General features: G+C 39.8%; 1 protein-coding gene across 1 annotated transcript in view; it reads right to left on the bottom strand.

Moving 5' to 3' along the window:
• Positions 1-24,321, bottom strand: part of LOC105563170 (inhibitory POU protein) — a 45,222-nt gene that overhangs the window by 16,125 nt on the left and 4,776 nt on the right. The gene's annotated exons all lie outside the window — the stretch shown is intronic.

The following is a 24,321-nucleotide window of genomic DNA, read 5'->3' on the forward strand; positions in this document are numbered from 1 at the left end:
TACGTATATGATATACGTACGTATACATTTATATTATATTTAAAGCGGAGCCGAAAGATTGACAGAATCGGGGCATACCGGCGTCGCGACGCCGTCGCAAATTAAATGAGTCATTTTAGGATTCGCGCAGAACTAGGTAATTCAATATCGTCCTTATTAAAGCGTCGGCCAATTCTGCACTCGCGCGCTTCTTGATGACAATGATTATGTCATTACGGGCACCGAGACTAATATGAATACATCACTCTTCCGTAGCGACGTACTTTATTAACGTGTCACACGTCCCGGCGCGTCCGTGGCGATACTTGGAATCGACGTGTACGCACAATACATCATCGGGCTTCGATTGCAGATATACGTGCCACTCAGCGTGCATTCGACATAATTTTTCAGTCATTTGTCATCTTCCGCCGACGCCGGGATATCGGTGCCGCTTTTACGCCCGACTGTCAAATATTCATCGGGGCAAACAGCCGTGAAAAAATTTAATAGATAGAACCTTATTTTTTCCAGTCGATTTGAGATAGAGAGAGAGATAGAGAGAGCTTAATGATATCTCGAGACTCGTGATTACCGGGATATTTTTACCTGGTGCTTGAATTATGAAGGATTATGAAAAATGCGCGGCGTCTTTTGTCTCGGCGAATATCGACGTTGTATTTCTGCGCGATTGTCAAACGCTCATTGACGATATTATCCCGCCGCGTGTCATCCATTTGACGCCCCGAACAAGATATCGCGTGATTCGATGTTGTTCATTTTCGTCATTTTCAATAATATATCTCGATCTGAGGAGATCTGACATCTCGAATGCGATTATCGTCATCAATAGGATTAAGTTTAACTTTAATATTTCCCAATAACACACACCTATACCCCCCTCCCTCCAAAAACCCTTGTGTAGAAAGTTTCACAGAAAATGGTTCAATAGAAAAATGTATACTTCAAAGGGTTAAGAGAGCACGTACATAATGCGAATAGAAACGCACGGTTTCCAAGTTACGTTTTTTTTTCAGGATAAAAAACAAAGTAGAAATTTTGTTTCAAACATTATTCATATATTTCTCTTCTACGGCCAAATTTATTGACAGAAAAACTCGTGACATTTTGCCAAAAACGTGTTATCAAGATATTTGATAAAGTAATACCGTTTGAACTCGTCACGGTACAGAATTGTATATACAGCCTTGGCCAGAAGTATTTGCCACCCCTTCAATACTTAAAAATGTAACTTCTTTAGCTCTAATCAACTATTTTGCATATCGTTACGTATCGGCACGCTAAACTGAACAACTTGAGATAAAGCATCACATAAATACGCAAGGACAAGTCGCGATACGTTTACAGTAGTAAACTTGAAGTTTGCTTGTATTTAGTTTACTGCGGACGCTCGAAGTGTGCACTGTAACGTATGTTACAAGCATTTAAAATGTAAATAATGTTATATAAAGAAAAAATAAACGAGTAAATGGACTTTCGAAATTAAAAATTACAAAGGATTTAGGTATAATATCGATATAATTAAGAATTTTATTTTAATAATTATAACCGCGTTTGACTCTCATAGCCTTTGAAACGATTGTAAAAAAACTGTGCAATTAGTTGAGAAAAACAAAAGAGCAATGTGTTCGTAACATTGAATAAAAGACAGAGATATATTTGAACACTGGAGCAGATTTAAAAAATTTAAATACCCAACGCGAAAACGTTAAGAACGTTTTTCGCATTTATAAAAAAATATTCTCCTGGAGAACGTAAAGAGGACTGAAAACTATTTATTGCACTAGACATCTTTAAAGCATTTTGGTTTAAGAAAAAAAAATGGAAGATTGAAAACTATTTATTGCACTAGACGTCTCTGCAGCATTTTGGTTTAAGGAAAAATGAAAGATTGAAAACCATTGCACTAGACATCTCTAAAGCATTTTGGTTTACGAAAAAATGGAAGATTGAAAACTATTTATTGTATTAGACATCTCCAAAGTATTTTGGTTTAAAAAGAAATGAAAGACTGAAAACTATTTATTGCACTAGGCATCTCTAAAGCATTTTAGTTTAAGAAAAAAAATGTGCTTCTTAATGTTCGAACGTGGTACTCTGATTTTCTTAAAACTTGGCCGATAAAGGAATTAATCTTAAAATCACTAAATAGATACCATTCACGGGCGGAATGCTGCTTTAGTCGAATTCTTTGAACGAGGATAATACGCTTACGCAACAATATGCTGTGGCGCATTAAGCATCGCACGCTATAACGCACGTCATCTCTTAAATTCTATATACGTTGTACGTACGCGGGCGAATATGTACATGTATGTAGACGCGTGTGCGCATTTGTACGGTGCGCGCGATGGTAGTGGCTGGAATCGTACAACGCGTATATATCGAGACACGCGTGCGTGTGTGTGTGTATTGCAGCGCGTGGTACGAGAGCTGCGCGCGGTGCATCAGCCTCGCACAAAAGCCTCGTTGCATCGGCACGTTGTGTGCGTAGCGGCTCTGTACACGCGTGTGTACGAGTGCGTATATACATATATGCGCGGAAGCGCCTGTGCCACGACGCGAAACACATTGCGGACTCGCACGAGTAAACAGACGCAGTCGAATCAGTTTGCCCGGCTAATTGATTTTCCTTCATATGGCCGATGCCGCGCGCGCGCTTCGTGCGCGCGTAACGGCGCGGCGCGGCGCTGCGCGGCCCGGCCCGAATATAGAGAGACAGTGCAACGCGCCGTACAAATCCAATCCGAAACTCTCGTTTGATTATCAAGCGAATTCCCGCGGCCGATTGTAAATCAACTGCTGCACCATGCCGGAGGATCATACTGATGCTTTAGATTGGACGGCATGGCGTGGTGCACGAATATCGAAAATTTGACCTTTTTCGCGGCGAGATACGCACGGTGAAAAATTTGATTGAACATTGTCGTGGGGCGCAGCGGTGCGAAATGCAAAATGCCAAACGGCATTCCTGACAGAGAGAAATTTGTTTTTAATTCGGCATCTCTCGTGACGTACTCGTCAAATAAGAAAGATTCTTGAAAAATTGTAAATGTGTATGCGTCGTCCATTCGGTATCGACACGGTCGAAGAATAATCTTTATAAACGGCCAACTGTGATTTCTGCCTTATCAAACGAATGCTTCTATCATTTTGTTATAAATTTTGCTTGGTTATTGAGTAAGCGAGTTTGATAAAATATTAAATTAATATTGTCTAAATTATGATAAATTAATCATTTTCTTGACTGTAGAAGATATGAGAAGTGTTAGACTGAAACAAATCTCTCTCTCTCGATGTCTTTCCCGAAACAGGACGAGTTTTTAGTTTTTCTAAAATATATCATAGCAAAGGAAGGCACGGCATGAATTATGACTTGAACTATGTCTTATTAATGAGGAAATTAAAAAAAAATACAAAGTTTTCATATAATATAATAATTTCAGCATCTCCCTTCTCCGTAGAGAGTTGCTAAATGCAAGTAACGAAAGCGTTAAGGAAGCGAAAGATATAAGTTGGCTGTTTAGAATGCTACAAATGAATTCACTGAATAATGTAGAATGGTAGACGGTAACTGTACGAGGGCAAGTGTCTCCGATTATAACAAAAGTGAGGGGCTCGCAGCCCGGCTCATTTGTTATTAACCGGCGCGAAGAAGCGTTGAAGTGCAGAAAGACTTCGAACACGACTTCACACTTTGACTCTCGTGGCCCTTGGTAACTTTAGATAATTACCGGTGAAACTTCCGCGAAGAATCTTACGTACTTTCTCGCAATATTCTCGGAGCATGTTCTCTCGCGATTCATCGTCATCGATAACGTTGCGTTGCGCGAATTGAGGGGCAAAATGAATTTCTTTTTCCTTCAGCATAACATATCTAAAGACAGAAGCATTTGTCGGACAAACCGTTATATCGAAGGAATATTCTACATATTATAAAAAAAAATTTCTGGCATTTACTCGAGATGTATTTGATTTTGGAATATTCATCTGACAAACGGCATCGGCGTCGGAAACGATATCAATCGTTCTGAATTGATACGTGGATCGCTGCTGTCTCTTCACTTACCCCAGTTTCTAAATGCAGATTCATTGAATAACAATAATTTATCCAGGTTACTTCTTATCTAAAATATTTTTTTTTGCAAGTAATGGTTAATAATAGTTAATCGATACATTATTTTTTCTCAGCTTATCCAATTACTCAGCTGGTTTTTTTTTCGGGATTAACCATGCGAACAACACGGAGATATAAAACACGATCGGGTCGGAGAAAAGAGAAACTGATCGTTAGTGCCGTCGTCGCGCAAAATATGGAACGGATAGCTAGCTATGTAGATTCAGCCTGATGCGGCTCATTACGATTTCAGGCGAAAAACACGGGTCTTGAAGCGCGAATCGTCTAAGAGATCGCTAAAGGGAATTTATGAAATTTCCTAATTTAATATTCTCTCTCTCTCTCTCTCTCATTCACAGCCGCCCCACCGTAGTAGCTCCGTTAACTCTTTCCGTGGCGATTTTTTTACTCTCAATGCGAAACCCGATTAAGCGATTTCAGAAACGACATTTCGCTACAGTCGCGCTAACGAAAGGCAGAATAAATTAATGCGATTCTGACAAAATTCGGACACCGCTCTTGTGCGATCAGACATCGTGCTTTACCGTCGTATCTAATATTATTTCGCTCGGTTTTGCGTCTCGGCGTTTTAATAAAAATGTAATGCCTCGAAATCGTCTCTTTGAAATTCACATGCGATTTTAAGTACCAATAAGATAACGCCTGCTTTATGCACGTAATATTGCATTCTTTAAGCCGCTCTTTAATGCAAAACGTCTCCATCTTCGGTCCCATTTTAACGGATGTTGAACCATTTAAGATCCACCGCTACGGAGACGAAGATGTATATCTCGTCCAAATTTTAAGACATTGATAGATATTGTAGTGTATATCTCAAGTTTCGATGATCTCTCAACATATCAGGAGTATTCGTGCAAAGTTAATTCACAAATTTCTAATTAATGTATTACAATTATTGTACTATAAACCCACAGAAAAACTTTCCGGAACCAATACTATTGCACCTGAATGTATCATAAAATAGGATCGATATAGCACCAATCATATTTATTATAGAGAAAAAGGAATATTTTAATCTTAAATGAAAAATTCTAAAATTTAGAACAAAATGATAGATATATCGTCTTTTGTCGAATATCGCCAACTTGGTGCGCTGTAAGATGGAGGGAAAATTTATTCTAAACGTAAGAATATATGAAGTTACTCTTGTCTCAATATAGTAAGTCAATCTTGTTCAGTTAGATAGAGGAGAATAAGAGTTATTGATTTTATTTTGATACTGCCTTATTTTTATACTAAATGAGGTTGTAAAAAGTATAAGTGCATCAAGAATATTTTTTGTCCCGGCAATAGAAATCCTTTCTGAGGGTGTATGGAATTTTGTCATTCTTTGAATAATTTCTTGGGCATTCATGGTGTAAGGGCTGTAAAGTCACATCCAGTTGTATTTTGTAATGCCGTTTCCACGTCACGCGCTTGTCAATACGCTCGTAATAATTCCCTTAAAAATAGTCACCGCACGACTTTCCTCTCGCAATAGAATGATGGCCTTATGAAATGTCTAAACTGATTACTGTTTGCACAAACCTTTTATATCTCATATTTAATACAGCGTAATGCATATTTGATTAGAATTGGAATGCACATCGGTAACGATTATTAACAGATATAGGCGATATGTGTTGGCCGGATTGATTTGATAAATGCAATTGGGTAGTACCGGCAGCTCTTACCGCGACACGTATCTCAAACAGCGTTGAAAAGCGTAAAAAGGATTAATGTGATGTTGAAATTTGGGTCGGCGCATTGACAACTCTTGCTTTCGTGAGATCAATGGCCGAACCGGGGCTGGCGAGGTCAGACAGAGTTCAACATGCCTGTCAAGGAGACTGTTAAATCAGTGAATAATAATCAATTATTGCGCACCTATGACACCGAAGATAGCTTCACTCGGCGGCGAGACTTCGCACGCTTATCGAGCTCTTTTTGTCTAGACTGTGTCTATAAACAAATGCGACGCTTTCCATCCGAGATCGCATGAAAATTTCACTCTAGCGTTCCTACATAAGCAATGAAACGCTATAAATCACGACGGTACTATTTATTATCCACATAGAATGTATGGTGAGAAATATTTGGAGTTTACGGCGCCGGCACACTCGCATGCATGCAGCCAGGAGAAGATATCGTTAAATAATACATTAAACGCGGACAATAATCTTTCAGGAGGGATTTTTTCCGAGTAGCGAAACTGTCCAATTTGTTCATATCTAATGAGGCAAAAACCTACACGTGAAAACGTCACTCATTACAAATTACGATGACAAATTGCTGCACGATTGCAAAGAGTGTCTTTTTCACAGAATCTTTCTGTCATTTTTGTTTATCAGCAATAAAGTTTTGCCAAATACAAGATAAAAATTCCACCGTTGTCCGTGGAAAACGCCATCGACTGCGCACGCAAGATGGTGAAAGCGACCAATGTCGGTGTGTCGAGCGCATTACGTAATATTGTGACGTTTTATTTCGTCTTTTCCACGATTTAATGACACTAAGCTAATTCGGCAGCCGCTAATGCAAGGTACATCAGAATTATCGCCCGAATCAATACATGCTGGATAGGTTTCGTTGCTATCTCGTAATCGGTATCGGTTCTCTCATCACGTGACGCATGAGAGAAGAGTAGTAGAATAATTCAGTAATATGCCTGTACGGTTTCCGTGTGCCAATGTGCGCGTCGACTAAATCTAATGGACCGACGCAGCCGCCGAAAAGGCGAGGAGAGACGCGACAGTTCAGCCGTACGCTATTTTTTTTTTGCCACCGTCGCTCCCGCAAAATGATAACCGTAAGGAACATTTTTCCCTCGCGTCCGATTCCCCGGCAATCGTACGTTGCGGCGCGTCTAAGTACGTGGGAGTCGACCGTGTAAATATCGCCGACTTATCTCGGCGCTGTGTGGCGGTACGATATCTAAATTGCGACTATTCGATTTACGGTATTTACAGTGGAGTCGAAATTGACGGGCGCCGAGCGTAAAAATCAGTGATTTCGTAACCGCTATATGTCGGGGATAGCCACGTTCATTGGCTACGTCCTGTTCCGCCCCCGCGGCCCCGCCAATCAGACCGGCGGCTTTCTCTCATCGATCCAAACCATCCACACTATACTCAGCCGCCATGCTCAGTTCTCTTGCTCGTTCTCCTATCCCTCTCCGGCCGTGCAGCGATCCGGTATAAGACACAGCGATGTAAAGCCACACGAGGCGAAGGAACGTTTAGCGTTGCCAATCGTCGGCGTTCGCGCGTTGCGTTCCGCGATAAGACAATCGGACAATCCCGGTGTGGGTGACAATTGAAACCAAAAAAAAAGAAAGAAAGAAAAGAAAAGAAAGGACAGCGAGCTAGAGGAGGTCTGGTCTCGTAAAAGCGCGCTCAGTCATATTTGTTTTTGTTACTGTACGTAATTAATTTGTCGGCTCGACGTTACTTCGCAATTATACCTGGAAAATTGTCGCATTTTTAAAACGGGGAAATTGAAAATGATTTTATAAATTTCGCAACTCTGAAGTTCGTCCAGTCTGGTGTAAAAATAATATGTCATTTCGGATAGGGGTAAAAATATCGAGGATTCATATAATATTTAGGGGATCAATTAGATAACTTATAGCGATGATTTTTATTAGGCGAGTAGCAAAAAAAAACCACCCCCCCCCCGAGTAGATTCAAGTCAATGACTTCCGCGTGTGTGCAGTCGTAACGGCGAAAGAAATGGGTCATGAGAGAAAATAAGAGATATAGCAGGTGAAAAGTAACGATTACGTATGAATTATAAAGGGGACCGCACGCGTGTACGTGCGTGCGTGCACGCGCGCATTTGCGTAGCTGTGCCCGCGTGTGCGTGAATAATCATCAATTTAGCAATTCATTAGACGCCTTAAACATCAAAGTCAATTAGTTAGAAATGATAATGGACTTGGAATTCCGTGCAGAAACAAACTCATCAGTTTCTCATCAACTAATTACGACGCGGCCGGTTGAAAATCGACGGTAATTTCGTCAACAATTTCACATGTTTACACTACTTTGGATAGCGTAATGGCGCGCCGGGGGTGGGAATATTAAAAACGGAAGAAGCACAGGCGGGGCACTTGAGGTACGGCCGATTCGTCAGACTCACGCTGGGTCTTGTAACGCCAATTGTTATAACGCCAATAGTGGCCGGCGAGTATTTCGAGCGCGTTGCAAAATTTATCCCACGATCGCGCGTTGTTTATTATTTGCCGCACGTCAATCAAACGCACGAATGCAAACGTAACGAACTATCGGTTTATCTCCACCGCCGAGGAGCTTTAATTTCTGCTAAATGCTAACCCCCCAGTTTGCGATATCATTGTGTCTCGAAATATAAAAGCATTACGTCGTCCTTGCACACATGTATCTACTTGCCACGTGCAAGCGCAGGTGTGGACGCAGTCGTTAATTTTTTTTTCCTCTCCGTCGCATCGTCGACTCTCGCGACGATTACACAACTATAAATCATACGTTTGTTTTACCTTCGTTTTCGTGCACACGTTATACCGCCGTGACATTTTATTGATACGATCAGCGGGGAAAATTACGCATATTCATCTTTTGTATTATTTTTCAATGGCTTGCAATGCTGATATTACGTAATTAGAGTGTTCGCTCAAGGTAACGTAGTAAGTTGCGTAATAAGTTCCCGCCCCCCCCCCCTTTTTTTATATGATAGAATATTATTATTCTTCTACGCGTGTCTGTGTTCCGATGTAGGTTTCATTTTTATTTGCGACACAAAGGGATAATTATTACTCGAGTAACAAGGGCAATCAAAAGTCATCTCTATCGATAACGTAATAATGATCGGACATTTTCGCGAAAACGATATTATTGCGCGCTGCTGTTAAATGCCGCGTGTGATCAAAAATTGATACGCCGTTGCATATTGTCGCGGAATTCGCTAATTTCCAGCATTATATTCTCGCTTCAACGAACGTGAGAATTTTCGCCATTATAGAGATTGTATTACTTTTTGCTTTCACGATTTTAGCAGTTTTAAAAGTTGGAATATTAGTACAGAGTGAATTGTATTTACATTTGGCATTTTATCTTTAGACAATTTAAAATTATAACGCCGCTAATAAGCTAAACTAAAGAAATAGAATTTGTATGGAGACCGAAATATTTGACTTTTGAAAATTTAATATTATGCTTAGAGTAGTCTGAAATTTAACCTTGTCAATTATTTAACGCGAAATAAATCGCGGCAGCGAAAAGTGTTATAAAATAAGATTGCTGGATTTCTATTTATTTGCGAAGTCGCGTACGTAGCGCGCGCGAGATCCCGCACGGCGGCGAGTTCAGGGGTCTCACGCTCGATTGTTGCTAAATATGATAAAGTGATATATATTCTTGCGTAATCATTCCTCATCCATCACACGCGTCACTCGTCCAACGCGGGTGTTGCTTTCCCAGACGGAAGGATAACACTTTCGGCAACGTGGAAATTATGAACGAATCGCTGAACAGGGATGAAAATTAGGGCGAAGCAAACACGTAAACAGGAATTCGGCACGATGCGATTGTCGTCTTCGTTCAAGCCCGTTATGTTCTACGCACCCATTGTGGCCGCCACAAATGTTCCGTGGGACAAGCAATGGACTTTCATATGCATTTTGTTTTTAAACGGTCTTGCTTTCACGTTACTTTTCCGACTGCTCAAATAGGTGAATCGATCGAGATCTATATACTCTTCTTTTTCTTCTTCTTCTTCTTCGCCGCATTATACTACATGTCCTCCTTTTTCGTTTAATATTATATGAAATAACCACCAGAAAGAGAGAAACAGTCGTATTGATCCACTAATGCATTGATATCGTTTCATGAAGCAACGGTTTTAATTTGACGAAATAGCAGCCGTAACATTAATTAAAAATTATTCGATTATTTAATACTCACGTATATGATTTGTAAGTCTAAATATGGTTATATAGAATTATTACGTGCACGAAATATCTTAAATTGTTAAAATATTATGCAAAGGATACATAATTGAAGCGCTATTCAAAGATTTAATTAAATTTTGGAGTATTTGTTATCACGAACGCTTCTTTTTTGCATTGACAATGGAATATTAAATGCTACATATATATATTTTTTAATTATCTGAAATACAATATAATATGTCTAGGGACGTGTAACTTTGCGATCCATTTAGCTTGGCTCCTCTTCATTGACTAAATCTTAACTCCGTGACTCCTGATTACACGCGAAAAGTCAGGCTCGGCTCTCGGAATTTCTTATTACTTTCCGGATTAATGTCATTCGGAATATTAAATTTCGGATGATAAGAGTTACAGCGATTCAGCGTGAATTAACTTAGGGGCGAAGGTATGCGCAGCGATCGTCGGAACGTAATTGCGTACGGACGTTCCGCCTAGTTAACACGCGGCCGCAATAATGCGCCGCATATATGGCGACGGTAGACATCATCTAATGGAGGCTTCTCCCAGATCGACTCCCGCGCACCCATTCACGCTCCCCTCAAACGAGCTGCGCCACTCCCGGACGAAATTCGACCGTTCAGCTCTCTCTCTCTTCTCTCCTCTCTTCCCTCTTCCCTCCTCTCTCTCTCTTTTTCTCTTGTCTCCCCTGTTCACCAGTCGGTTCTCCCTCTTTGCGATCATGTCTATCGCCGTCGCTCTTCCGTTTAGAGCACCGTTCGCCGGGACCGCCTTCTTCTACCTCCGGATCTGCCTGTCGGTTCGTGCTTTCACTGATTTGCACTTAGGAAACACCGCCCGCTCGTTTCACGCCTCTCTTCCTCTTCTTTACTGCACTTTATTGTATTTCAATTCTCGTTGCGCCTCCATTTTCATTCGCAGGGAGCTCACCTCTTTGTGTCTCTCTTCGCAGTACGTATCTTAGGTCTGTCCATCAAACCTTTCCCAAGTTCTCGAAAGTTCTTCTCTTACCGTTGTATTCATATTCGTCTGTATGTGGGCGGTTGGCAATTTTACTCGGCAATTTTCTTGGCTTCCGCGTGGCTTCTCTTATCTTTTCTCTTCTCGATGCCGCTCGTGTGTTCTAGCTGCTATTCGTTTTCATACTTTTTTATTAGATTCTCATAAATATCATAATCGACCCAGAGTGCAGTTTTAAATTAATGCTTTTATACATTGTAGTCTGGCAAGTAAATATAACCAGTTATAACATAATGTATGCCATTGCAACGAGAAACATGACATTTAGCATAAAAGTTATTTTTTTTATTTATTAAAATATGAAATGTTAAAAGTGCACTCTGATCGAAAATACATTACCTTTTACTGCATCATCACGTATGTTAATACAACTGGATATTTGATAAAATCATTACGAATAAAAAATGTAAATGATAAGTAATTGATTTACATATTTAATGCTAGGTGACGCACGAATAATCAGAAAATATGGATAAAATTTTATATTTACGCATAATAGAGTTCTGCGGCGGTACGATTGCGATTTAAAATATGCAATTAGTGTTTTACGGGAAAACACTGTGGGGGTAGAAGGGATACGGTACCGATCTCATTTTACCGGCGTTAATCATTACATACGTATAAAATAAAATACATGGTCATTAAATAAAGGATATATAAAATTCATCTCTGATTGCCGTTTCATACTTAAAACTGAAACGCAGTCATCTCTATAGCAGTTACATTAAATAAAGTTATAAGCTGGAACGGTATATATGTTGTCGTGAGTATAAAACAAATCAATTCGTCATAAGCAATTTTCGAATATATTACTAATTGGCGCTTTTTTAATTCAATTTAATTTGCGTCGTGTTTATATTACAAACATAACGTGCAACGAGGGAAAGAAGCGTATTTGTTAAATTAATTTAATGCAATTTTTAATATTTCTGCCACTCAAGCGAGGTACCTGTCGAAAATTAAGCAGAATGAAAAACGGATTTGCATAAAACATTTGGCTGCGTTAATATAATTTACCGCCGCTGCTATAATTATGGCTGTAACTTTACTATTGAAATTTATTGTCGCGAGCCGAAACCGGCATGATTTAAATTCTTCGCCGAGGACACGAAGCTCGCGGGTGGGTAATCTATTATGACAAATCAAATCCGCAACTATGTTACGCGTCGAACATCAGGGAACGGACAGCGAAAGGGTCCGAGGCGGAATACTGTGACACGTTAATTTACCACCCCTATAATTGGAATAGTAGTAATGCACTTAAGGAAGGATGAGAGCAAATAGCGTGTAGCAGGTCGGTCACGTGGCGGCACGTGGCGACACGTGTCGCCGACACTCGAGCGCGGCCATCTCCCTGTTAAATTTCACGATACCGGTTGCAGTACAGCGATTCGAGGGGCGTGGAATATATTCCTTATCAGTGCCGCTCTCGCGATAACGTAGGCCCTAAACTTGGCGATTCGCGCGTCGACGTCGCGCACGTCAAAGAATGTCTTGTCAAAGTGAGATTTCCTCTTCGCAGGCTAACCTTTCGCGAGAATATATTTTTATTTCGTACGATTGGAGTTTGAAAGTTTTTTAAACGCTGATCCTTTAAATGTTTCCATCAGCCCGACAAGTGGCTGAGTAAAGAATTATCGAGTTCACTGCCTCTCAATCTGATTTCCAAACACCCGAGCCTTTGAAGCGTAAAAGATAATGCGTTTCGGGATTCGGGAGGTTTCAAGGCTCGGACTTTACGCCCTCGCGGTACACAGTCGGTAATCCAGCCCTGATCCTTACGACCTACCGTCAGGACCATATCCTGCCTGCCCATGCCGGGCTCGTGGCCATATCCCCATTGGGGAGATGAGCGCATTAAGAAAATTGAAACGTCGATTTGTCCTCGAAACTCGGCCTGACGATAATTTTATTAAGACCGTCGTTTCTCCGAGGGAGAAGGAACCGCGCCGCGCCGCACGAGGCCCCGCAGTGTTGTAGGATATTTCGCGGTCGATTTCAGTTATCCGGCAATGATGCTAATTTAAGCCGACGCGGTATATCCCTGGCCGTCTAACCCGAACGCCTAACTCGAAACCTTTTTTTTTTACGATATCATCGAGAGGGAGCATAAGTATATTAGATTCCGAAATGATTCTATTTGATACTCTCTACGATCCCATCTCGATCGGTTTAGCCTAACGGATTTTACGCGGGATGTTTCGACGTAATAAGGAACCAAAGATTTTCATTGCACTTTCGCATTTAAGTCGCCGTGGCTTCTTGTATTTTTTCCCATTGTTTGCCAGAATTGTTGAGCGAGCAAAGAAAGCTTGAAGCTGAACGATCAGCGGTTATAATTGAAAACAAGAAATGAAGAGGAAAGTATTGAAAAACTAATAAAGTACTGAATGGCGAATATGCCGAAATCTGAGGATTATTTTATTATTTAATGAATATTACAGTACGAATCCACGAATGTATGGTTTCCTGCAGTAAGGGGGATATATTGGCAAATCTATAGATATCATAATTTACCGGACGTTAGCGGTTAGTAAGAATTGTGCTAGTAGAGATAATCGAATTTTTGCGTGCGCATGATCCTCGCTGAGCCGAAGGAGAGGAATATTCCAAATAAAAAATAATGGACACTAAAGCAGCATAGTGTGCCATCCTGTTTATAGAATGACACATATTCGTCGTGGGTGTTTGCTCTACCCACGCACCACGCGCTCTTATCCACATGCTGTTGTGTTCGAGCAGGTGCACGACCGTGCCCCTTCACCCCAACACGTTCGTCCCTCTCTGTCAAGATACAATCGTGGCGTAAACATATGGTCATAATAATAGACTCTTGATTTTGACGAGGGGTGCTCCCTATGAGTGCCCCGTGATTGTTTCTCTAGCGCAAACGCAAAACGTATAACTGCTCATAGACATTCTGCTTAACAAGTGAAAAAAAACTCGTCGGCACGCGGCGCCACGTTGCCGATTATTGGCCGTGGTAACGGTTTGCTGTAAATTTTTGCAGAATCTGTCGTCATTTTTTAGCAACGGCACCGCGCAAAACTAAACGGATGCGCGCTTCACTATGGATCAGATGTTTTATCAAAGATTTGGTTGCACAAATGGATCTCTCTTAGGAAGCTCACAGAGGCGAAAGTTAGAGCATTGCCGTTAAATTTGTGTGCGTGTAATATGAAACGTTAAACGTGAGAAAAACACCGATTTTGTTGTGTGGTAAAAGGATGGAATAATAAAAATATACCAATCGACAATCCCTGATTCTATTTTGTCATTAAAACGAGATACCTTTTGCAATACGCAACTGCGTAAAATAGCTATTAAACTTTCTCATGTATGGCTTCGCTAACGATTCGTTCCATTTTAATGAGCCAATAATTGTTTCTCACAATGGTATTGCGTTTTCGGTTATTCAATAGCTAGCAATCATTACCTTCGACAAAAAAAAAACAAATTATACGGAATAACGCGTAGAACGTGGAAAATTACTTGTCGCGAATTTATCATTTACCAATTACAATTAGATAATGACAATTACGAATGACAGTAAAAAAAAAACGCGCGCCACACATTTTGCGACCGTGGAAGTGTATAAAAAATGAAGTGTATATTGAATTTTCAATAACTCCGCAAAAAAATTGAGCCGGCGAACTTTCGTGCACGGTAATGAAATAAGTAAATTTTATCCTTTGTAAAAGAGCATTTGTTATTTCCTTTAATTCAAATTCTTTCAGTGATAGATCAAGTTTTACAAACAACATCGTTTGCATTGAATATTTATAATCAGATAACAGCAGTCGTTGACTAAACGGGCAACGCACGCAATAATTTCGCGAGGTGATAAAATTGATAGTGTTACCATGTACTCGGCTATCGAGGTTGCAACTGTTTGGCAACATTCAGACCTCTAGCGTCTGCAAATGGGGAAATTATTCGATTTATCGGGCTTAATCTTGTATCGCGACACAGTTGCTAGCTTCTTGCCATAGGAGTAGAAAAATCAGACCAATGTGCACATGCCGTTCCTACATACAGTTTCCATACACGTGAAAGTTCATTTCGTTTGTGCAAACGCGAGTGGATCAAGAAATAGTGATCCGGCAAATAATACTGCATGAGCCAACATGTGCACGAATCGGCTGCCAAAGCCGCTTCGGTTAGTTTGTTATTCAGGGAACGTCTTCGATTGCATGCTGCAAGACAGATCGATTGAATGTCCTCTTCAAAAATTGATTGTACGTTTTATACGATGTGCCGGCAATAGAGGTAACCTCGCATAGGGCATAAACTATACTTTGATGACGGTATATCAGGTCCGGCAAAGTGATAACACTGTCATTACCGAGCGAAGTTCTCGGGAGAGGAATGGGGGGGTGCCCTAAAAACGTGATATACTTTCAATTTGTCAGACAGAAGTGAAAGTTAAAAGGATAATCGGTATCTTCAAATTTGTCACCTGTTCCAAAGGCAACGGCTGTGTTGCACTTACGAGACATTCTCAGAAACAGTTATTTAAAAAGATATGAGACAATAGATCACTTAGATAGCTGTGAAATTGGAGCAAATTTAATTTAAACGGATGATTCTGTCGTATTTACATAACGACTTGGAGTTTGTCTTAATACAAGAAAATTTTTAGATCGAATTGATAACTTTAACGAGTTTTATGCGAATGTGTTCAAAAGTAAATTTTGAAAATTGCAGTACTTTACTAAGATAGATGTACTGAATAAAAAAAAGCTCGTAATACATCACTCGTTCGATACCCTATTTTGTTTCTGTTACATAATTCAAAAGCAGAATCGGATTTTTAATAGACATTACCTATTTTCAGGCTTGAGATGGTAAAATTTTAGCGCTAAAAAGCTTAACGAAATTAATAACGAATTTATTTTTCGCTGCAATTATTTCATAAGGAGAACATTAAATAAAAGAAACAGCTGCGTCGCGTCTTATTTAAGTACGGCAGACATGCACAATGTTATTGGATGATTATGTCGTTTTAATCTATTTTGATATCAAGATATAATAGATATTTGTTCGCTCCACACATAAGGTACACGTGTATCAGGAACACGTGCAAATGCGGCTATAAAAGATAAGCAATTCTGCGGTGTGTGCGTTCGAACACGGCGCGGCAGTATACGTGACTGAATTCCTAAATGGGAGAATTACGAAGTTCGGATAGAGTTGAGATGGGGAATGGTCCGTGTTTGTACCGCGCCGTTACGATCATCTCGCCCACGAATCGAACGGCATCCGGTACACGTACGTGTCCCATCCTTTAACCCGTGTACGACACGACACACGCGGGTCACACGTGTAGCGCTTCTTGAATAAGGACACTGCCCCCGATATATTTTATAGCGTGTTAAGCACAATCGAACGTGCGTGTGACGTGTGTGTGTACAATCGATCTCGGTTCGACAAACAGTTTAAATCGAAATTGTAAATATTCGAACAGCAGTAATATTCAAGTGAGTCGAATAAATTATATTATTTCAACGTTGAGTTTTATGCCAAGTAAATATTCGAAATATCAAGAATTTAAAATATTTGTTGGTCAAACGCAAACATTTTGTGCCAAACGCGTTAGCCTTATTAGGGTCGAGCGGTAGCGTTCCTTTTTTTCGACTCTCGCTTTTTTAAATCTCTCCGGAAGGACTTGGTGCGCTAATCGCACATCCACATCTTTACAAATCTAATCGCTGCGAGGGGATCGGGACTAGTCCGCGGTAAATTTAGTACTCGTTAAGTTTCGTCCCTTCGGTATATTGCGTTGGAGGGTACACGCGCGCATACACAAGACCACGTTTAATCAGAAGGGAGAGAGAGAGAGAGAGGACCGGAGAGGGAACAAGAACTCAGGAAGGAAGGAAGGAAGGAAGGAAGGGTACGTGGAAGGGAAGAGAACCCACGGAGGGTGCCCCGATAAGTATTATTGTAATTATACACTTAGGTTTATTTCCTGCGAACGCGCACTCATGGGGGTTGATGGCATTATATACCACGGCACCCTAATAAAAATAATAATAAGAGCGTTAAACCGCGGAGAGAGCGGTATGGGAATAATGTTCACCTTTCCGTGCGGCCACCCATGGCCGTCGTGGTGCGCGTGCAGGTTGTTGCGGTGTACGCGTGTGTGTAGAGTCCCCGTTTATAGGGAGGCACAATGAGTAGTTTGTACGCGTACACGCATCATTTGCCGCTGCTCTTACACCGACCGTAGATTCTATTTGATTCCTCGAAACAAAAGTTACGGCTAATCCAATCGAATTTTCCCTAAGAAGAGATCGACTCCGCATCGAGAAATAGTCAGAATTTATGTGTGCAACATTTTTTTTTATTCGATGTAGAGTGAAACGCTGGTGCATTCTATACTATCTCCGGATATATTTGCAGTAATACTTCGCGATAGTTTACACGCTCCTCTGTAATCGGACTGTGCTCTTAATTATTTCAGTGCGACATTAAAGAACTTCTGTTACTTGAAATTAAGGTTTTTCTTTTTCAATCGAAACGTGCGAGCGAGCGTACTCGTACTCTGTCGTGTTTGAACTGCGGCATAATCTTCATAAAGTAGGGAACGATAAAATCGATGCAACGGGGAACTTCGAGAGACAAGGCGGAAGTGTCGTTCGTCTATCTAACCACCCACGTTTCACTGTTACACCAGCAAGAAGACCCTCGCGGTGTCCAGAACGGTGGTTTACGTGCACCTGTATACGCGCGTGTAGGTTTATTTATAGGTGGAAGGCAAGGTCTACATAGATTTACCTGTGTAAAAGCCGCATGGCGCAAGACACATCGCAAACCCTATATATCGAGCTGTATTGCGAGGTTTTGCGCTGGATTTGTGTGGGCGGGTATCATGGAGAGTTTGAAAATGGAACTGTGCTCAGTTCAAATGCGCATATTGTTTGTTTGAAAGGGAGTCGCGAGTCTATTTGAAAGCATATTATCGCGGCTGGCCATTTCGACCGTGTTCATATGTTAAGATCAAAGACAATAATTGAAATGCAGATCTGTATGATTTGAAAACAATCTGGAATTTCAAAAATATTTAGAAACGTATGCACTGTGTTAAACTTGCTAATCATTTTTGCAGCGAATGTCTCAATAAATTTTATTTGCAATTCTCTCTTCTTGTGCTAAATTGATGCAAAAGGTTTACCTTCGTCGACACTAGTTTCAGTACAGATATTCGTTTTTTATTAGAAAAAAAAAATTGTTTTATCTCCTTTTTTTTCCAAAACACTTAAATTTTCTAGTTTTACTGGATATGAAACTTCATGAAAAAATGACGAACCTTTTCAACCCAATAAAACGTGGAAGGGAAGTATTTGGCATTGTCACTTAATAATTAATCAAAGCTTCCAGTATCTTTTCAAAATTTCTCGCCGATGACAAGAATAAGAATTAGATGGCGGGAGCTTGATTCGATATGATGGTATCAATAGCACTATGTCGAAACGTGGAATCTTGTATCTTCCCCTCGCGAGACGTTCGTGAAACTACCCTTCTTTTATCTTACTTTAGATGTTTAGCTAAGAATTACATTTTCGAAGAGTGTCTCGCCCATAGTGTTCCGCCATAATTTTCAATTGCGCAAATTAACATTTTCGCTCTACGCGTCTCCGTGAAACGTAATAAATAAGGGGGCCAAGTGAGTAGTAAATATAAATCAGGAGTGATTGGATGTAACCGGGGGTGTTATGTGTCCCCAGTGTCCCGTGTGCGGGATCGTCCGCGGGTCTTCTACGACTAAGAGAGAGAGCGCGAGAGAGTGAAGTACATATCCGGCAAACGTAGGTGAAACGATCGTGAAACGATGAACCATCTCCGTGTAGCGATGGGGCTAAGCCATCCAACTCCTCTCCCAATTTTTAAACAATTTCAATATATCGAGATCATTTGTTGTAAAAGAAGACCCGCGAAATGTTTCGGCAACAAAAATAGTCTGTCGATTCTACGAAGTTTAAGTAATTATAAGTAAAAAGACTCTGTCCGATAACAGTCATTAAATCAAGAGGCCGTTAGAGTCAAATAAGACACGTGCACAAGGAATATATTTGAAATAAAAAGAGAAGTTACAGAAATGCGAACGTTTCACACACCTTCTTCGGGTTCTTCATCGGCGCAATTATATAAGATAGTCATGAAAATAATAAATAAAATACAATGCAACATAATAGTCGGCAGTAAGAAATTGAAGATAGAGCAGTCCTGAGTACAAAGAGTTTAAATAATTACTCCAGTCCGAACTGAATATTGACTTGTATCACATAAAATAATTGGACTCGTCAACTAATTATCGATTGTCAGAGATCGTTAGTGATTTACAAAAGAATCATGGCAAGATTCCGCAGCGAGGTATACCGAAGTAGGATCTTCCCAATTGATTCGATTCAATTGATTTCGTTATTTAACCACAGCGAAAAAAAATATGTCGTTTCAAATAAACAATTTATTTTATCTAAATCACTCTAACCGCTTGAAGTAAACTAGATTTCATTGCAGGGAGAACCAGGAGAAACAGGAGAAACATTTGTATAACTGTGCCTTAAATTAAATCTCCATTTAAACAAAGTTTGCGTAATAAGCTAAACAATACATACGCGTAGACAACATCTATACTGTTATTGCGACAAATATTGTCATATGCCTCGGTGGTCGAATTGGTTGAGACGCCCGCCTAGGAGTGAAGGGAGGTCCAGGGGTTCAAACCCTGGCTGAGGTAATATTTTTCGCAATAAATATTCTGTGTTAAAAACACATGGCCAGTTCACGGTCGATCAACTGCTTAACTAGATTTCATTGTTTATAAATTTGATGGCGATAAATTGGTTTGTGCGATCGGTAATACCACGCGTTACCTTAATTTTAAAGAGGCCAGATATGTCTGCCCGTATACCTGCGCAGCAATTGATACCCGGCGCGAATGCATCGATTCCATCGCTACTCTTATCCACCTACTTTACCCTCACTATCGCAGACGACCATGATCGACGTGCTCGACCGGCGTCGACGTGTCTCGATACTTCGGAGTATTCCGTAGACGTAGACGAGCAATGCACCGTCGGCAGAGCCCACGTTTCTCACGCCGCCGCCTTCTTTTAATTTCTCCCCCAATATTCATATCCGTCACTCGAAGTCCAACCCTTTATAATTTAAAGTAAATTGTATAGCGGCGCGGTAATAGCCACTGTGCACATGATAGAGTATCCAAATTCGTAACGAGCCTGAGTCTCGAATTTATTATGAAATACAACTGGACGTGGTTCTATATTCTTGACTCGATCTACTCTCCCTCTCCCTTTCTCTCTCTCTCTCTTCTCGTAGATATAGTCTTCTCAGATAGGTGAAAATGAGTTCCTCTTTTTTTTTTGTAAACGTAATCAAATTTAATTGTTGTAATTTTTGCAACTTTTTAACAGGAGAAACATTTGTACAACTGTGCCTTAAATTAAATCTCCATTTAAACAAAGTTTGCGTAATAAGCTAAACAAAAAAAAACAACCCGTGGTTTGTTATCCACTTTCGTCTCTGCAATTCACAAAAGTCTTTTATTTTCGAACGTACAACTCGGAAACTACCAGCGTTTATTTGTTAAGGAAAAAGTCAGATCAGCTCGGCGAATTCGGCGTTCTATTTTAAAATCATCCCGCACATTAGCGATTCGCACCACAATATCTGATCCTATATCAAGTGAGTCAGTTCGGTTTTCGGCAGGCCGCATGACACGAATATTCCAGCGGCGAATATCCACGAATAATCTTTTTCGAGCAGCGTACAAGTACACACACACACGCGCACACACACACACACACACACACCCACACACGTGCTCGCACGCACACACCACCTCACTTTTTTCCTCGCTCGTACACAGGTGCGTACTCGTGGAGAGGCACAGGTGTAGGCCGGATATCGATTATGCAATCTTGTGGCCAAGCGGGGAGCCGTGGCACGTATACGCCGTAATGCACGGCTACGAGCGTCCCTTCACCCCTCCGGCGAGCCATCCCCGCGCGCATAAAATAGTTCAAACCCGCCCCGTGAAGCACTTCTGACGTTAATTGTCGCCTTACTACCGCCGCGTCGCGCACGAACAATCGCTTGTCACGACGCTGCACATATGTCGCTTTTCAGATTTTGATGAGAGACGCAGTGGCCTCGTCACCATCTATCAAGATTTCTTCAGAAAATTAGCTCGATTCAGCGATCTCCTCTCGGCGACGTTTCAAAGAAAAGTTGGAGATATAATATGCGGAAATTAAGTAACATTTATTATTTCTCATCTGTGCTATCATAAGAGAAAACATTGAATTTCATATTAAAATACATTTTAATAAACCATAAAATGTATAATTTGTTTTCAACAACTTTTGATAGAATAAAAATCATCTATCTAAAAAGCACTTGTAAGGATTCAGTAAAAAAATTAACACACAATTAGATATCGTAAATTTTATGGTATAATATGATTCTAAAGATTCTAAATCATACATTTGTTAAGGCAGCATAAACTAAATGGAAACCGTGGGACAAATATACAAATCAAATATTAAATTCTGTCGAAAAAGATCAATTTTTTTGGTATAAATAAGGTATACAATTAAAAATTGCAAAAGTAACTAATGTTTGGTGATTTTGCGACGTGCATACTACTCCGATAGCAAAAGAGCTTTTACTTTCAATGGTTAATTGATAATGACGTGCCGAATATAGAGGACCAATCGATAAATGCTACTAGCCGCGGCTCTTCGCGCGATGTTTATCGCCTGTCGCTGCCTTTTCCGTGCAATTTCCAAGAGAAATTGGTAGCGTGCAATTACTCATTCAGCCGTGCAAATCCAATGTTTCTTTAAACATTTACTTAAAATGAAATGTTATTTGAAAAGTTTAATCTCATTTTTTTTTTCAAATAAATCTCTACAAAACACATTTTTGTTTTAAAATATGAATGAATTAAATTTTCCGAGTTCAATAATATTCATAAATTAAGACTATTTCTCTCTTTCCTTTTTCCCCCCCTCTCTCTCTCTCTCTCTCTTTCTCCCTCCATTTTGTGCTTAAGTTTAAAAGTAAAATTAGTTATTGCTTGTGCAGGACGCTGCTTCAGGAAACTGCAACTATCTTTTCGTATTCGCTGTTAGAGACTAAATATCTAAATTATTTTGGTATTAATATCAATATACAGTAACCTAAATTGTAATACCGGTATATCCACTGATTCAATAGTGATGTTCTATAGATAATAACGTTGGTATCCAAATAATGATATTAATAGTGATATTAATACTATCATTATTAATTTTCATCCTGATTTTCTATACGTTTTTCTTCTAACAATATCAAAGAAAGAAAGGACGGGGAGAGGGAGGGAAAGAGAGCGAGAAAAGATCGGCATAAAAGTTGGAAGAGCAAAAAATAACGTATCATGTGATTATCGTTGTCATAAATTAGCCAAATTCAATTTTAGTTACTTCTTTTTTTCCATTATAATGATGAGTTTATATTATCTTCGACATTAACGATGCAGTTTAAACTAATAATCTAGACTGTCTTACAATTAGATGAATCGAATTTCATCAGTACACGAGTGATATTTTTTTTGCCAGTGCTAAATGACCGAACAAGTAATACTATTCGATACCATCGACCATATCTGGCAATGAACCTGGACCTTCCTACACTCTAGGCGGGCGTCTTATCATTTAATAATTGTATACGTTCATTAGTACATTTCATTATTCTTATTTCTTTATTCATTGGTATTGTTAATCGGTGACTAAAGTTAGTTTGAGCCTCACACATGGTGGACTTGGTCAGCGTGAAATCGTATTGATAAAATTTAAATGATGAGAACTGAACTAAGAATGTCTAACATAAATCGTAATGAGATATTAAAATCATAATCCAATCTTGTTGCCAATCCAATTTACGAAAAAGGACACGTTGGAATAAAATTTAAATTGTGCTCACTATATTAATTATATAAACAGCAACGACTATATCGTTCGAGCCTATAAAGTTAAATTTGCGTATACATTCGTTTTGTCAAACAAAAATTTCTCATTAGAGTTTTATTTTATCACGTTTGCAAGGTTTTTTCTCATTAAAAGATCAGCAAGATAAAGTATTAATACAAACAGAAATAAGCGAAAAAGAAAACTGAACTGAGAAAATAATTTCGAATAAATTCCATAAATTACGTGACAGCGTATATAATTTATTAAACAATTTTCTAATTTGTAACTTAATAAACTACATGTAAAAATATCTTTACAGTGTCTTTTGCTATTCTCCGGTAGAAAGGAGTTGAATTGTGCAACGAGACTTTCTCAAAAGTATCATCATCTTTTTGTAGAAACGTTAAGAAAAATTAGGTCGTTATAAAGCGGGCAATCGCTCAACTGCCACCGCGACATGGTCGCGCAATGAATAATACATACGCAGCATCCAAATGTTTGATATCAAAGTTCGACTGCATTGCGGCGAGTGGCGAAAATTAAAAGATTAATGACGTGTAAAAAGAGTAGCTGCGTTTATTAAGCCGGATCGTTAATATGCCACCCGAATGAAAGGTTCGTCAACCAGAAAACATGCAAAGTAACGTCCAACGAAGCGTGAATAATTACCATCAAGCCGATGAATACGTAATGGGTCCCTGTATTAATTATCATAGATAATTAACACCGTAGGTGAAAACCACGCCTGATGCTCATAGACAATTAATAGCGATAGACAATTAACGACCGACCTTCATCGATACCTTCTTTTAACCGCGAACATCCGCTCGTACGCGCTTGCGCGGTATCAAAATAAATGCACACCCGAATGACCAGTAATCGCCGATCGATCGTCGCCGTTTTGTCGGCGAATCGTATCTGAAAAAAGTTTGGCACGATATTTGAGGATTTGATCTCGTTTCAATTTTCTTCCTCTCTATTGTTCTCAAGATATTAGTCGCTTTAATATTCATACAATTGCTCGGAAGCCGAGCATCTTGGGTCGCTCTCAAAGTGTACGATAGCCGTGAGAAGTAGTGCGTCCGACCGTCTTTATTTTACATAAAAATTATTTATATGAAAATTCAAATCGCAGATTTTTACATGAATGAACGACGAGCGAATTTACAGGGATGAGAAATTCTAAATGCGCCGAGCAAGTCTCTTCTCAGACAAGTAAATTAAATCGCCAATCTAAGGCGATCCTTTTGCAACGCATTATT

Source organism: Vollenhovia emeryi, unplaced genomic scaffold (genome assembly GCF_000949405.1).
Source record: "Vollenhovia emeryi isolate VEMERY1.0 unplaced genomic scaffold, V.emery_V1.0 DF939180.1, whole genome shotgun sequence".
In the NCBI taxonomy this organism is placed as follows: domain Eukaryota; kingdom Metazoa; phylum Arthropoda; class Insecta; order Hymenoptera; family Formicidae; genus Vollenhovia; species Vollenhovia emeryi.